General features: G+C 43.8%; 1 protein-coding gene across 1 annotated transcript in view; it reads left to right on the top strand.

Annotated features, from left to right (window-relative positions):
* The first annotated feature begins 9,268 nt into the window (after positions 1 to 9,268).
* The window catches only part of C4H22orf23 (chromosome 4 C22orf23 homolog), a 32,386-nt gene continuing 26,859 nt past the window's right edge, over positions 9,269 to 14,795 (top strand). Inside the window, exon 1 of the mRNA XM_069968892.1 lies at positions 9,269 to 9,350. The gene's annotated coding sequence lies outside the window, so the exon portion shown is untranslated. The remainder of the gene's footprint in view (positions 9,351 to 14,795) is intronic.

Raw genomic sequence — 14,795 nt, 5'->3', positions numbered from 1 at the left:
ACTGCATGTAGAGGTACTATATACCTCTACATAAATCCAGCAAGCCCATGAGCAACTGGTACCTAAAAGTTATACAGATTTGTAAATGACTTTGATGGGAAAAAAGGTCAAGTCTTCCAGTACTTATCAGCTTCTGTATGTCCTGCAGGAAGTGTTATATTCTTCTAATCTGACACAGTGCTCTCTGCTGCCACCTCTGTCCCTTTCAGGAACTGTCCAGAGCAGGAGAGGTTTACTCTGAGGATGTCAAAAAAAAAAAAAAAAAAGATAAAAAGCAGCTGTCACTACTGCTACTGAATTTATCCCAGGACGTAACCTTATGGTTCAGATATGCACGTATGATGCGATGGTGCTCCCTTCTGATTATGTAAAGTACAAGTCCATGGTAAATAGATAAAAAAAATGAAAAACAGTTCCAGAGGGCACTCACCAATAAATTCTTTTCTTTATTTTATCTTCTTAAAATGCAAACAGACATAATAGTGCAGGACGAGCATGATGTGGACGCCAGAGCTTCTGTAGAAGCGTGGTTCTGACACGCGAAACAGCTGTCCCTCTGCCGCACTGATTGAGGAGCTCTGGCGTCCACATTGTGCTCGTCCTGCACTATGTGTGTTTGCGTTTTAAGAAGATAAAATAAAGAAAAGATTTTAATGGTGAGTGCCCTCTGTAACTGTTTTTTATTTTACTCTGAGGATGCGTTCCTGCTCTGAACAGAGGTGGCAGCAGAGAGCACTTCCTGCACACCCCTTACCACAGGACATACAGCAGCTGATAAGTAGTGGAAGGCTTGAGTTTTCGTTAATAGAAGTCAGTTACGGATCTGTATAACTTATGGTTTAAAAACGTTTTATTATCTCCAGGATCCCCCTTTAAATGTCACTTAACAAAACTATCCACGATCTTTATCAACAACTTTCAAAATTTCCATAGTACTGAGAAGACAGGCAGAAGGGAAAGAAGACTTTTTGAGTTACATTTACCACCCCAAACTTGCTATAACAGGGCAGCAGTATATAAGGCTGTGTTGTGCTGACAGTTTATGGCAGGGAAAAATAAGGTGAAAATAACAGCGGTGACAGATCTTTGACATGCCAGACACCAATGACGTCCGTTGGGTTTCCATCATGGCGACCAGTAATTTACTGGAGAGAATACTACTGCAGGCTACTACTGGGACGCAAATGGGAACACATACTAAAAAAGGTGTCATCACTCAAAAATACTATTTTTAATCTGGTCATACACATGTTGCTTATTGCTCTTACATTGTGCATGCATATGTTTTCAATGGAGAGAGGGGAGTAATCTGTCAGACGGTCTATGGCGGTCTATCTCCTCAGAGAACAAAAACTTCAATCAGGAGCGTAGTTAGAACTCATGGGGCCCCATAGCAAAAAACTGTTTCCAGGGGATGGGGCCTGCGGCTATCTGGGGGAGGAGGCTGGTGCAGGCTGGCAGCTGTTCAGGGTCGGGGCGGGTGCTGGTGTGGGTCGGCAGTTGTCAGGGGGAGGGTGCGAAGTGCTGGTGTGAGCAGTCCCATAGTGGCCTGGCCCCCCGTGCTGCATGGGCACCTCAGCAGCTGCGTGGTCTGCCTCTATGATAGCTACCCCAGTGGCTTCAGTATTGTTCCTTCTTCCCTAAAATCCCATGTCAGGTAAGAGTCAGGCAGCCCCGGTACACATGAGACAGATGGTTCGTCCTACTGAAATTGGATGATTCAGCCAACATTTCTCTAATGTGTATGTGCTGTACTTTTAGCTTAAGGGGCATATGCCACAGTATAAGTGCAAAGATTAGAGGGGCACAGTTATCATACGCGGAAGGCCCACTTACCTGATGAGGGGGTGGGGGGCACAGCAAGGTAGGGAGAAGTTGAAGCCTCCTGCCACACTTGATTTATCATGATTTACGCCTGAAACAGATGAAATCATGACAGAAATTTATACCTGCTCCTGAAGCTGTCGTCATGCATGCACCTATCTATATAGCTGCCGTCATGCATGCACCTATTCTGACGGGGTGAATGAATTTGCCTAGGGATTGTGGGTAAAAACAATAACATTCACTTACCTCTCTGACTCCATCGCTGGTGCCTGCAGTCCGACATTCTGGTCCCTGGCCACTTCCTGGTGGTGAGAATGGACCTGGAACATGACATGGCAGACCTGCTCAGCCATTCAGGGATGTCCCATCTATGCCGCTGTCTGGCTGACCCAGGTTTTTTCTCATCGCCAGGAAGTGGCCGGGGACCAGAGAGGTGGACAAGTAAGCCATTGTATGATGGAACTGAAAACTAGGTACTAAGGACAGTTACAGGGACACCTTAACGCTATGCCCTATCCACAGTATCCATAGTATATGGCATAACTAAGAGAATGCAAGAAGTCTGACTGCTGGGAACCCCCAGAATCTCAAATATGAGGACAACAAAATCCCTGCTGCTTATTGCTACTCTATTCATTCCCTATGGAAATAGACAAATGCAGCTTTGGGGTATCTTCAGAGAAAAGATACCCCATAGAGAATGTTTAGTCGCTGAGCCGTTCTCAAAATTGACAGCAATTGTATTCCATGGATACTGTCTATAGGGCATAACTTGTTCTTATGGAAGTACCCCTTTAACTAATCATTGTATACAATTAAGGTGTCCCTATCATTCTAGCAGAGACTCCGCTGCGATCTCACTGCACGAGACATTCTTCAATATAAGTCTATGGAACAATATAAGTCGATGAAGTACAGTAGATACATTTTTCAAGAAGGATTCCCTTACTGCCAGGCTATGAAACCTACCGTCAAACATGTGATTCTCAACCTGGACAGAAACTTTCTGACATTCGCAGTGTACACATGACACTAAATAATATAAGTATTGCTCATCATGTGGGTATCACGATTGTTAGATTTACGTTGATGACACCTCCGACCCAGACTGACCTACATGGTAGGAATGTTCAGGGATATCACAATATGGGAGTACACTGATATTGATGGGTCAGACACACAAGGAATGTGGTGCGGAGTCGTCAGAGCCCCGTGCATCCGTACAGCTACAGTGTTCCGGGATGTACTTCACTGTCAGATGATAGAAATTCACACAATCATATGACTGTGTTTGCCTCTGCCGTCAGATGATTTGGGTATTAATGTCAGATGACTGTGGCTGATTATGTCAGATGACTATGTGCCTGTATGTTTCACAGCAACAATAGGACAGGGAACAGGCGTGTGTGCTGCCATCACAAGCCGATCACTGCAAATGCTGACAAGTCTAAGGAGTCCTGCAAGGTCACCCACTTGATCCCCTCACCGACATCCAGCTTAACAGTGGCAAAAGGAACTTTATTGTTTCCAGCATCCAATTCAAAGAATTTCTTGCAAACTACTAACTAAATAGCTACCCCATACTATATATCCAAGTATGCCTATATATACACACATATGTATAGTACATCGTCTATATATCTACATGTGCTATGTGAACTAGCACCGATTTCTTGCATAGAATGCAAGTACAGATCAGCAAAGACCACAAAGTTGCTGTGCTAATATCCATGGAGGACCGCCTGCTATGGCTCAGTTTACCCATCATATGACAGCATGGCCATAATAAGCAAATTGTATCCACGCTCCAGATAAGACTGTCAGATGACTATACATGGTTAACCCTTACTTGTAGAAGTTCATTTGTATAAGCTTAATATACTGGATAGAAACAGGTTCGGTTATAAACTTGTTTCAAAAGAGCAAAAGCAATAAAACTATAAATTCTATATGAAGCCATAAATTCTAGGGTTATAAAGTAGAATGTAGTCATATAGGCAGAAGTCAGAAGGGGGGGGCAGGGGGGCAGTTGGAGTATTAGGCAGAATTTCCTTGAAAAAGCATCCAAAAACAAGATGTCCTATCTCCTCCAATACACAAACAGTTCATGGAGGTCAGCGTCGCCTACTAGTGATAGGATGTGTTTCTAGGAAGTAGTCTGGTGTGCTGGTGAAACAGGAACCAAGGGAAATGGGAACATTTCCATTATAGTTCTCTCTGTCTGACAAAAAAAAAAAAAACAACAAAAGGCCCAAATTTTACCCTTTTCTTGACTGGAGTTATGTATGGCCTACATGCCGAACAAAGGAAAAATACATCTGGCTTACACGCTGCAAAGGCTCTCAGCTTCTACTTTTGGGTAGTGCACCTCTTGGTGAGAGATTGTTATGGCTCTATTCACACGTCCGCAATTCTGTCCACAATTGCGAATCAGCGATTCCGGACAGAAAATAGGTTCAATGTATTTCAAAGGACAGGGCCTGGTGCGGACTAAAATTTCTCCATGGACACACCAATAAAACTCTATGGGATCCGTATTTTTGTGGATGTGATCTGAAAAAAAGGAATCGACAATCTGCAAATAGTGACTAGTTTATTATTAAGTACACTTGCACAAATGCAATATTGGATTGGGGAGGACTCAAATTTGTGGAGTAAAAAAAATATACTGACGTGTGAATAGACCCTAACTGCTAGTCATACCTTTATGACGCAATTGAGGGAATTATGTTCACACACGTTGAAGTTTTATTGCGTTAACGCAATGAAGGACGGCAATTTCATGCTGCAATGAAGTGATGAAGTAACGCAATGAAATGATGTGGTCACATTGCATTTTCATTGCATTACTGCATGTGTGAACACAGCCTAAGAGAAGCAGGATGGTCATATTTCATGAACTGTCAACCATCTAGCAAAACAAAAGGAAAGGCGTGCACCACTGTAGTAGAAATCCCAACAAAATGGGCGCTACACATGCTCATAATCAAACAGTTTCATATTACTAGCCTGTATTTTTTATATCATTGTCTATATTTCCCCTTTCCATTATGAATGTATCTGATTCCTGATCAGTGGGGTGCATGTCCTGTTTTGTAGGATGTTGCATTATTTTTTTTTTTGTGTTTTTAAATTTTTTAGCTGGTTTAATAAAGTTTATACATATTTTCTTGACATTTTTGGGTGTGCACATATTTGTATACGCTCTTTCTTTCCTCTATATATACTGTATATAGTATATACTGTCCACCCTCTAGGCCGTTCTGAACAAGCTGTTGGTGGCAATGGTTACATGATGCATACACACATGGAGAACAGGCTCCAGGCAGCCCAGGCAGAACCCCAGTAGGGAGGATTGTTTATTCTGCTGACAAACATGAGCATCTCCTAAGGTTTCTCTCGTCCACCATCCCCGCCCCCCTTCTTTACACCCCCTGTCATATTGCGCATTACATGTCGTTCAAGTCGAGTCACTTGGCATTTGAGCACTGGTGGCAATAGAAGTTGGCTGCAGCCCTAAGGAGTCTGGGAAAACATGGATACATGACTATAACCATATTTTCCAGGACTCCCTAGGCCTGCATCCAACTTCTTCATCTCTAGTCTTTAGTGACATATCCAGGGGATCCGATTTTCCAGTTTGATTATGGAGGCCTCCTGTCTTTCCTGTGGAGTGACACACTGCCCCCTGCTGGTGTGATGATTTGGGGAACCACGGCATATGACGGGCATCCCTAGTTAGTATAAGGGACACTAACAGCTCAGTGATATGTACACGACAACCTGCAGCCACACGTGTTGTCTCTTACGATGGCTTCAAATTGGGATTTTTACTAGGATAATGGTCACCCATCCACAAGAAGGGTTTCCCCAGAATGTCTCATGCCTGGTCACCAGATTTATTGCCAGGTGAGCCTTCAGGGTATGTTCACACTGAGGAATAGGCAAGGAATTTCATGAGGAAACCATACTTAATTTTACGCATACATCTATTGAAATTCCGCCTGTAAAATATGTACAGAGCAATGTTTTATTGTGTCCAATGGGATTTCTGCTGTTGTTCACACTGCGGATTTTACACACGGAATCTTTGCCCGCGGATTCGCTTTCCAGCCAAAGAATTCCGCTAGAGAAATGCCATAGAAGTCCTTGGGCCTTGGAATTTCCAGTTTCTACTCAAATTTCGCCAGAGCTGAAGAAGAGGAAATTTCAAGCAGTAAACTTTCCTCTTCAATTCCTCAGTGTTAACAGACCCTTATGGACCCATATATATCAGGCATCATGGCTGTTAGTTTTTATACACTGTGGAGTCAATCCCAGGGAACACTTTCCCCCTCACGTTCCTATCTCTAGTTGTCAGTAGCCCAGAGAGGGGGAAAACTGCTGATAAATACCAGATCCAAGTCATATAGCATTCAGATAGAGTGTTATTCCTCATGTAACACACAGCAGCTTATTCTGAGACATCACCTCAAGTGACAGGTACACATTACACAGCTGTATTCAGTAGACAGTTAGCTGCTTAGTGTCACTGGTACCAGACGGTGAGGAGACTAAGAGCGCTTTCACATGGCCAATTCTAACGCACCTTTTTATTTAACAGTTTTCAGAGTTATCGGTTGTTTGAAGAAGAAAAAAAAAAAAAAAAAAAGGAGAGAAATAGAATCTTTTCTATATGATTCCTCCTCCCCTTCCATCCACTCCTTACGCTGCTTTAAAAGCTCCGTAAAAAGCTATCAAAGCATCAGGCATGAAAGCATCCTAAGCCTATGTTCACACACACTGCTTTTTGAGACTTATTTTACAGTTTTTTTTTAGCTTTGCAAAAAAAAAAAAAAAAAAAAAACTTTCAAAATGTCTGTAAATTTTCAGTGACGGGGCCTATTTAAAGGAGACCTGTCAACCCCCCGTGCCGGGGTCACAGGCTCCCGACCCCCCATTAGAGCCCCCTATACTAACGTGATCCCGCTGGGTCCCGCTTCCTGAGCTGGTCGGGTCACAAAGATATCAGCGCCCGAAGCCCGGCGCGCGCGCTGACAGCAGAGTCAGATGCCCATAGAGAATGAATGGGGAGTCCGATGCTCCATCATTCTCTATGGGCATCGGACTCTCCTGTCAGCGCGCGCCGGGCTTCGGGCGCTGATATCTCCGTGACCCGACCGGCTCAGAAAGTGGGACCCGGCGGGATCACGTGAGTATAGGGGGCTCTAATGGGGGGTCGGGAGCCTGTCACCCTGGCACGAGGGGTGACAGGTCATCTTTAATCATTAGGATATGGCCACGCATGGCATTGCATATGCTGGAGATTTGTTGTGGATTTTCCCATTATTAATAAGGAAGTCAAAACCTGCTGCGTATTCTGCAAGTGTGAACAACACAGACCAACAAAACACAACAATCACTGAACTCAGGGAGAACAGTGGAAAAAATCCAATGGAGTACTCATTTACGAGTCTCAAAACACGGGAATAGCCAGATATCCCTCTCTCCAGAGAAGGAAGCCCGTTGCCAAGGGGTGCCTCCAAGTGGGGAGAACACCAAACCACCCTGATACGTAGTCCCTCAGGTCCTCACTCTGTTGCGAACTTTGGGACCTAAATAGGGAAACACCAGGGTGGCCCCTGTAAGTCAAAGTCTAACTGACTGTGGCGAGTATAACAACATAAGACAAGGGTTACCAAGGCTAGGCATCCATCCACAGACTGCAGTTTCAGGGTATTTGCCCCTCGTCAGTGTGGAGTAGGATTCTGGCTACCGGGGGCAATGAAAAATAGACCAAAAAAACACAACAATCATTGAACTCAGGAGGAACAGTGAAAAAATCCAATGGAGTACTCATTTACTTGTCCCCACTGATTGCCCCCTACAAAATTTGAATATGCAAAGAAGGGGTCCGTGGAGCCTCAGTTACGAGTCTCAAAACACGGGAATAGCCAGTAGCCAGATATCCCTCTCTCTAGAGAAGGAAGCCCGTTTCCAAGGGGTGCCTCCTAGTAGGGAGAGCACCAAACCACCCTGATACGTAGTCCCTCAGGTCCTCACTCTGTTGCGAGCTTTGGGACCTAAATAGGGAAACACCAGGGTGGCCCCTGTAAGTCAAAGTCTAACTCTGTGGTGAGTATAATGACATAAGACAAGGGTTACCAAGGCTAGGCATACATCCACAGACTGCAGTTTCGGGGTATTTGCCCCTCGTCAGTGTGGAGTAGGATTCTGGCTATCGGGGGCAATGAAAAATAGACCAACAAAACACAACACAGGTTGGAGTGACGCACATCATGTACTAGTTAGGCAAGGTTCACACTGGGTTTTTGCAATACGTTTAACGTTGCAATTGTGTGTCATCCGTTTGGATCAGTTTTTCCATTGACTTTCATTACAAAAAAAAACGGAAAAATGGATGCGTTTTTTTTTTTTTTTTTAAACGGACACAAAAGTAGTGTTGACTACGTTTTTCTGTCTGTTAAAAGTAACCAATTAAAAACGGATACGTTGAATGGATTGCAAAAATGCAGTGTGAACCCAGCCTTACAGAATTTTGGTCATAGCATCTGCACCAATAAATCATAATACAATGTTAGTGAATGGGAGTTTTTAACAACACTTTTCACTCACTGCAGAAAAAAAATATGAAGCATGCTGTATGTTGCTGATTTTAAGTCTTTTTGGCGTGTTTTTTTTTGTGTGTGTGTATATTAGAATAGGTGTGGTTTTTTGCCATTTTATCTTGGGTTTTTTTCGTACAAGTCGTGATTGTTTCATCATGTGATTCCAGGATCTATTAAATAATTGGGGAAAAAACACCAGAATAGATAATAATATAGACATGGAGGGAGATGCATAATCTCTGCAACTTTTTTTGAGCAGATGGTACTTTTTATGGACTGCGCAAAATTTGATGGTGGTTGCACCAAAATTATCATGAGGCGCAAGTGCCTTGATGAATCTTGAGCAATTTTTTCCCCTAAAACAGCTTGGCGAAAAACCTACGCCCCCTCCAAGCGTAATAAATTAATAAGCCGGCACATATTGCTCAAAAGCACTTTTATGAATCAAGCTAAAATTTTTACGCCATGGGCAAAAACTTAGTATTAGCCAAAATAACAGCGCAAATGTAATGCAACTACATCATTTTTTTTTTTTTTTTTATAATTCGGGGAATGGCGTTCCTTCTAGGAGCTGTAAGCTTCTCAGCCTGGAGCTGTACTGACAATATGTGAATGGAGCCCAGGAATCAGAGCAAACCTGTCTCCCAGGTGTGACAGGAACGCAGGGGCAGCAGACCACGGATCTGAGCGAAACAAAGAGTGGGATTCATCCAGCTTTCTGATACTCCTGAGAAATGTGTCCCCACCTAGGCCATCGCCATAGTAACAGGTGCAGCGCTACACACACACAATGGCTCCTCTGTTCAGCGGAGGACTAGGCCGGTTTTACAGGAGGTTTAAGATCAGGTTTTCTTTTTGACATGGTCTTCAGGGAGCCAAACTGATTCTGGGCCGCCAAATATACAATGTCTGAAGGTACAGATCATCTTATAGAGTAATGAAAGATATCCGTACATTGTAGAGGTATAGGGAGGAAAGTGACCATGGTCTAGTATTATATAGATGCAACAGGGTTCATTATTATATGCAAGGTGTTTATAAAAAATTTTAAAAAATCAGATCATGGCTTTAATGTTCTAGCTGGAAAAGACTGATGGCTGTAAAAGGCAGACGCAGCGTGTTCTGTACATACAATACAATATACACCCTATTGTTATCGAAGGGAATTTACGTTGTAGTTCACACAGTGTATTTTTTTCCCCCCATATCTATTTTAAATTTGTGTGATTTAGGGCCCATTTACATAGAAAAATTATCTGACAAAGATTTGAAGCCAAAGCCAGGAATGGATTTGAAAAGAGGAGAAATCTCAGGCTTTCCTTTATAACCTGATCTGTTTATAGTCTGTTTTTGGCTTTGGCTTCAAATCTTTGGCAGATAATCTGCCAGACAATCTTTTTGTGTAAATGGACCCTAAAGGCCCTATTACACTAAACGATTAATGGCCGATAATCGTTTGGTGTAATAGAAGACAACCATCAACCATCTGATCTTTGCTGTCGTTTGTCTTTCAACGTGTTGAAAGACACACGACTGTGATAGCAGCGACCTGCTGCCATTGCCCTGAGGAATAGGAGCAGCAGCAGAAGACCGCCGATATCTTCTATGGGCTGCCTGGACAATCTAGCGATCACTCGGGCATCCCCCCCCCCCTGCGCTTACCCGCTTGAACAAGGAGCAAACAAGCACTAACAGCGCTTGTTTGCTCCTCAACATTTTTCTGTGTAATGGGGCGTTTACACAGGCAGATTAAGGAAGCCAAAGCCAGGAATGGATTTGAAAAGGGGAGAAATCACAGTCTTTCCTTTATGACCCGTTCCCTGTTTATGGTATGTTCCTGGCTTTGGCTTCAAAAATCTGTCAGATAAATCTGCCTGTGTAAACGCACCATAATAGGGGCTTGAGAAACATCACTTGGGTGTATTCCTATAGAAAAATAATTGGAAAGCCAGGAGACGGGTAATCTGCAGCAAAATGTAAGGTGCAGATATGTAAAGCTACCCTAGGGATTTCTTCTGTGCATGTACCGTACATACACCCTGTTCTGGTTTCGGCAAATAAGTTCACCATTGACCACATCATCTATGAGGGGCAATGTACGGTCTAATCACACGTCAGTATAGTCAGTTTTGAGTCAAAAAATTTTCATCCCCAATTCGCACAAATTCCATCCGGATTGCATCTTTAATTTTTGCTGATCCGCAAAACTGAAAAAGTATACTTTTTGTAATAAACTAGTCACTGTTTTTGAATTGTGGATCACATCTGCAAAAATACGGATCCTGTAGGGTTTTCATAGCGTGGAATTGAATTTCAGTCCGCACTAGGGCCTGTCCTTTTTTTTTTTTTTTTGCTGCACAGATCACGGCCCTGTACACACCTAAGGATATGTGAACAGGACCATTGAAATACATTGACCCTATTTTCCATCCGCAATTGCGGACGTGTGAATAGGGCCCAAGTCTATGGGAATGCTGGCAATTCTGTATATAACTCCATACTGCAGTGGACTATGGAGTTGCAACTCCATAGTCATGCCACCACTGCAATAAGTGTTAGGGTCCTATTCCATGGGCCATGAGCAGGGCCCGATCAACAATGTAAACGAGGGCTGATCTGCTAGATCGGCGCTCGTTTACTGGGCCTATTCCACAGCCTGATGATTGTTGAACGAGGGCTGCAGGGACATCGTTACCGATGTCCTTGCAGCATACATTACCTGGCAGGACTCCTCCTCCGCTCCGGCTTCCTCCCCGCGTCCCGCAGCGCATCATCAACTCCGGTGCGGCCTGTCTGAGCTGTCAGACCACTCAGCTAATCACTGGCCGCGGCAGTCCTGGCCTGTGATTGGCTGACAGTCTGACAGCTCAGTCAGACCGCTCCGGAGCTGCTGATGCTGTGCCGCGGGACCCAGGGAGGAAGACGGAGCGGAGGAGAAGTCCTGCCAGGTAATGTATAGTGTTTCTCAAATCGTCGGTCGCCCACTGCACACCACTATTCCACTGTAGCGATGCGCGGTGAGGGACCGATACTTTTAGGTCTGGGCCTAAATAAACAATCAGCTGATCGCTTTCTCTATTCCACCGAGCGATAATTGGCCGATTATCGCTCCCGTGGAATAGGCCCCTTATTTATCACTGCATTGGTATGGTAGGTCATTTTTTTTCTTTTTGGGGGAGGGGCACTGTAAGAAAAATAAATTATGCAATCATGGAGGGAACTAATTGTTTGGAATCCCTCAGATCCTTGCATAGCTGAAAGGGGAATGCAGCTCTGCGGAGAGAACGGGACGGCGTTCCCTTGACGTCTGTATCTCGATCATTATGCAATGCTTCTATAATGTAATACCACATCATATTACATGTCTTTCTGTAAGAACTCCATTTAGAAAAGAGGCACTCTATGGCCCTATAAACTTTAAATTAGCACTTAGTTGAAGGTCATTTACAGTTATTGAGATATAAAGTATGTATGGCAGCTTGTCAGGCCGTTGGCTTTGAAGTCTGTGCCGCTCCTCCCGGGGTGCTGAGAAAAGCTGGATACACTCCTGTGAAACAGATTTGATGTCACAGATTTTATGCTGTTTTATCTATCATTTTGTTACATTGATATCTACAGAAGTTTAATGGTATTTTGTTACTTTGATAACTATACCATTAAATCTACCGCAGATATCAAAGTAACAAAATGATAGATGAAACACCGCATAAAATCTGTGACATCAAATGTTTCACAGGACTGGATCCAGCTTTTCTCAGCACCCAGGTAGGAGTGGCACAGACTTCAAAGCCAGAAGCCTAACAAGCTGCCAGCCAATCCTGCAGATCCTTTGTGTAAATGTACCATTAAATGGTTATACACTGTGCAAAAAAACTGAAACAGTCCCCATACACTCCAGTGAAAATTTTCTTTTAAATCAAATGGTTTTAGAAAGTTAAAGATTTGTAAATTACTTCTATTTAAAGTGACACTGTACCCACAATCTGACCCCCCAAACCACTTGTACCTTCGGATAGCGGCTTTTTATCCAAGATCTGTACTGCAGTCCGTTCGGCAGGTAATGCAGTTATTGTCCTAAAAAAATAGCTTAAACTTGCAGCCCGTGCCAAACGGGAGTATCTGTGCCCTAACTTTGCACCACCCCTCCGTCCCTCCTCCCCACCCTCTTCATCATTAGAAATGCCACTGGAACATTTTCTCCATGCTGAACATTGCACAGGTGCCTTTATCGATCCAGCCTATGTGGCGGGCTAACACAGGTGGGGAATAGGAGGCAATCTGCCTGGAGCATTCCTAATGATGAGGAGGGACAGAGGGTGTGCCAGCCTAATGCATACGAAATGTAAGCCCTGGCCGTTTGACACAGGGCTGCCAGTTTAAAAGTTGTTTTTTTTAGGACAATAACTGCATCACCTGCCAAACGGACCCCAGGACAGATCTTGGATTAAAATCAGCTATCCGATAAAAGTGGTTTGCGGGGGTCAGATTGTGGGTACAGAGTTACTTTAAAAATCTCCAGTCTTCCCATACTTAGCTGCTGTATGCCCTGCAGGAAGTGGTATTATTCTTTTCACTCTGACAGTGCTTTCTGCTGCCACCTCTCTCCAAAGCAGCAGCAAATCCCCAAAGAAAAGTTCTAATGCTCTGGACAGTCTGGAAAGAATACATAACTTCCTGCAGGACATAAAGCAGCTGATAAGTGCTGGAAGACTTGATATTTGATATAAATAGAAGTAAATTACAAGTCTATATAACTCTCTGAAACCAGTTGATTTAAAAGAATACTGTGAACCAGGGGACCTGCAAGTGGTACATGAGGCAACATGGTTTGATCAAATTATATACCAACATCCTGGCGTTGGTTTTTAAGTGTAGCCGAGAGGCATTAGTGTCAGCCATAGGTGTGAGTTGTCCATAGTCCACTACACTAGGTACAGAACCATCTGCCTCAGGCTTTGCAGCAGACTATGGTTCCCATTATACATTGCTACCATCTACTCCAGGCTGCGTTTCCAGGGATGCTGCAGAGTGGTGACATTATAGCAACTAGAGCTCAGCTTTCATTTTATGGGCCAGTTCGCTTTAAGTGAATGGGAAAGCGCACGCCTGTCTGCTGCCACCGCACTCCGCTCAAAGAATGAACATGTTCATTCTTTGAGCGGAGAGGGAGCGGACAGGCACGAGCTCTCCCATTCGCTCAAAGCAGCTCACCGCCCGGCAGAGAGCTCTGCCGCGGAATTGCGCCATGTTTGCTCAGTGTGAATCGGCCCTATCAGAGCAGTTTAAGAAAAAGTTAAGCTCGGATTGGTTGCTAAGAGCAACATTTTTAGGGTACATTCCCTTGTGCAGCATTTGCTATGGATTTCATCCTGTGTTTTCAATCATTTATTTACATAGAATAAACTCCCCCTTTGTTGTACCATAGAATAAACTCATTACGGCAGCAAACATGGCAAGTGTGAATGTAGTTCTAACAAATGAGGCTTATAACCCAGTGATGCGTCGTCTAACACATTATGGGTTTAGACACTATTTGCACATTGCTCAAAATGGAGCTAGCATCAAGAGAAGGGGCCAAACTTACACCAAACACCGAGACACATTGCTTATTCTAATCCTGAATAAGCCATTTAACAAAGCTACCGTCTGTCCTCCAGTTGTGTGTTATTACAATTCAGCTCTATTCCCTTCAATGGAACAGAGCTGCACAACCCACACCCAAACTGAGGACTAAAGGTGCTGTTTCTAGAGGAAAGCAGCCATGTTCGACATTCCCTTTAAGATAACCCCAAAATTCCCGAAACTTGGAACTCCTTTGGAGATAAGTTTCCCTCATCCACTACCAGTCTACACTGTCTAGCTTTTAATCCAGCATATCTCCAGCTCTTTGGGCACTTCATTTTGTGCTCCCTCCCTGCTTAGCCTCTTATATTAGTCCCCACCCTCTGCTGTTTCATAGACAGATAGCTCACCCATCCTATAATTTCTTATGCTGCAAGTGCAGCTCGTGTGACAAGCAAACCCAAGCTAAACTACAGATCGTAACCACTAGAGATGAACAAACTTGCCGAATGTTCAGGTGTGCACAAACCCAAACAATCAGTTGCCGCTGCCTGGAGAAGGTGGATGCCATAGACTGTATTTAGGTTTTCCAGGCAGACCTTGGTTTGCAGCCACCTTCTCCAGACAGTGGGATTCAAATGCCGATCATTCAGGTTTGTGTGAACCCAAACATTCGTCACTATTGTAACGCTAAGCAATGACAGATTCGTGGCGAGTGATTCTGTAGGAAACTATACAGAGGCGTTTTACTTTGAATACAGGACAACCCCTTTAAAAATAGTTGTCCTTGAATCTGCT

This window comes from Dendropsophus ebraccatus, chromosome 4 (genome assembly GCF_027789765.1).
Source record: "Dendropsophus ebraccatus isolate aDenEbr1 chromosome 4, aDenEbr1.pat, whole genome shotgun sequence".
Lineage (NCBI taxonomy): Eukaryota > Metazoa > Chordata > Amphibia > Anura > Hylidae > Dendropsophus > Dendropsophus ebraccatus.
The sequence above is the reverse complement of the archived record's forward strand: the minus strand, read 5'-3'. Positions and strand labels throughout refer to the sequence as shown.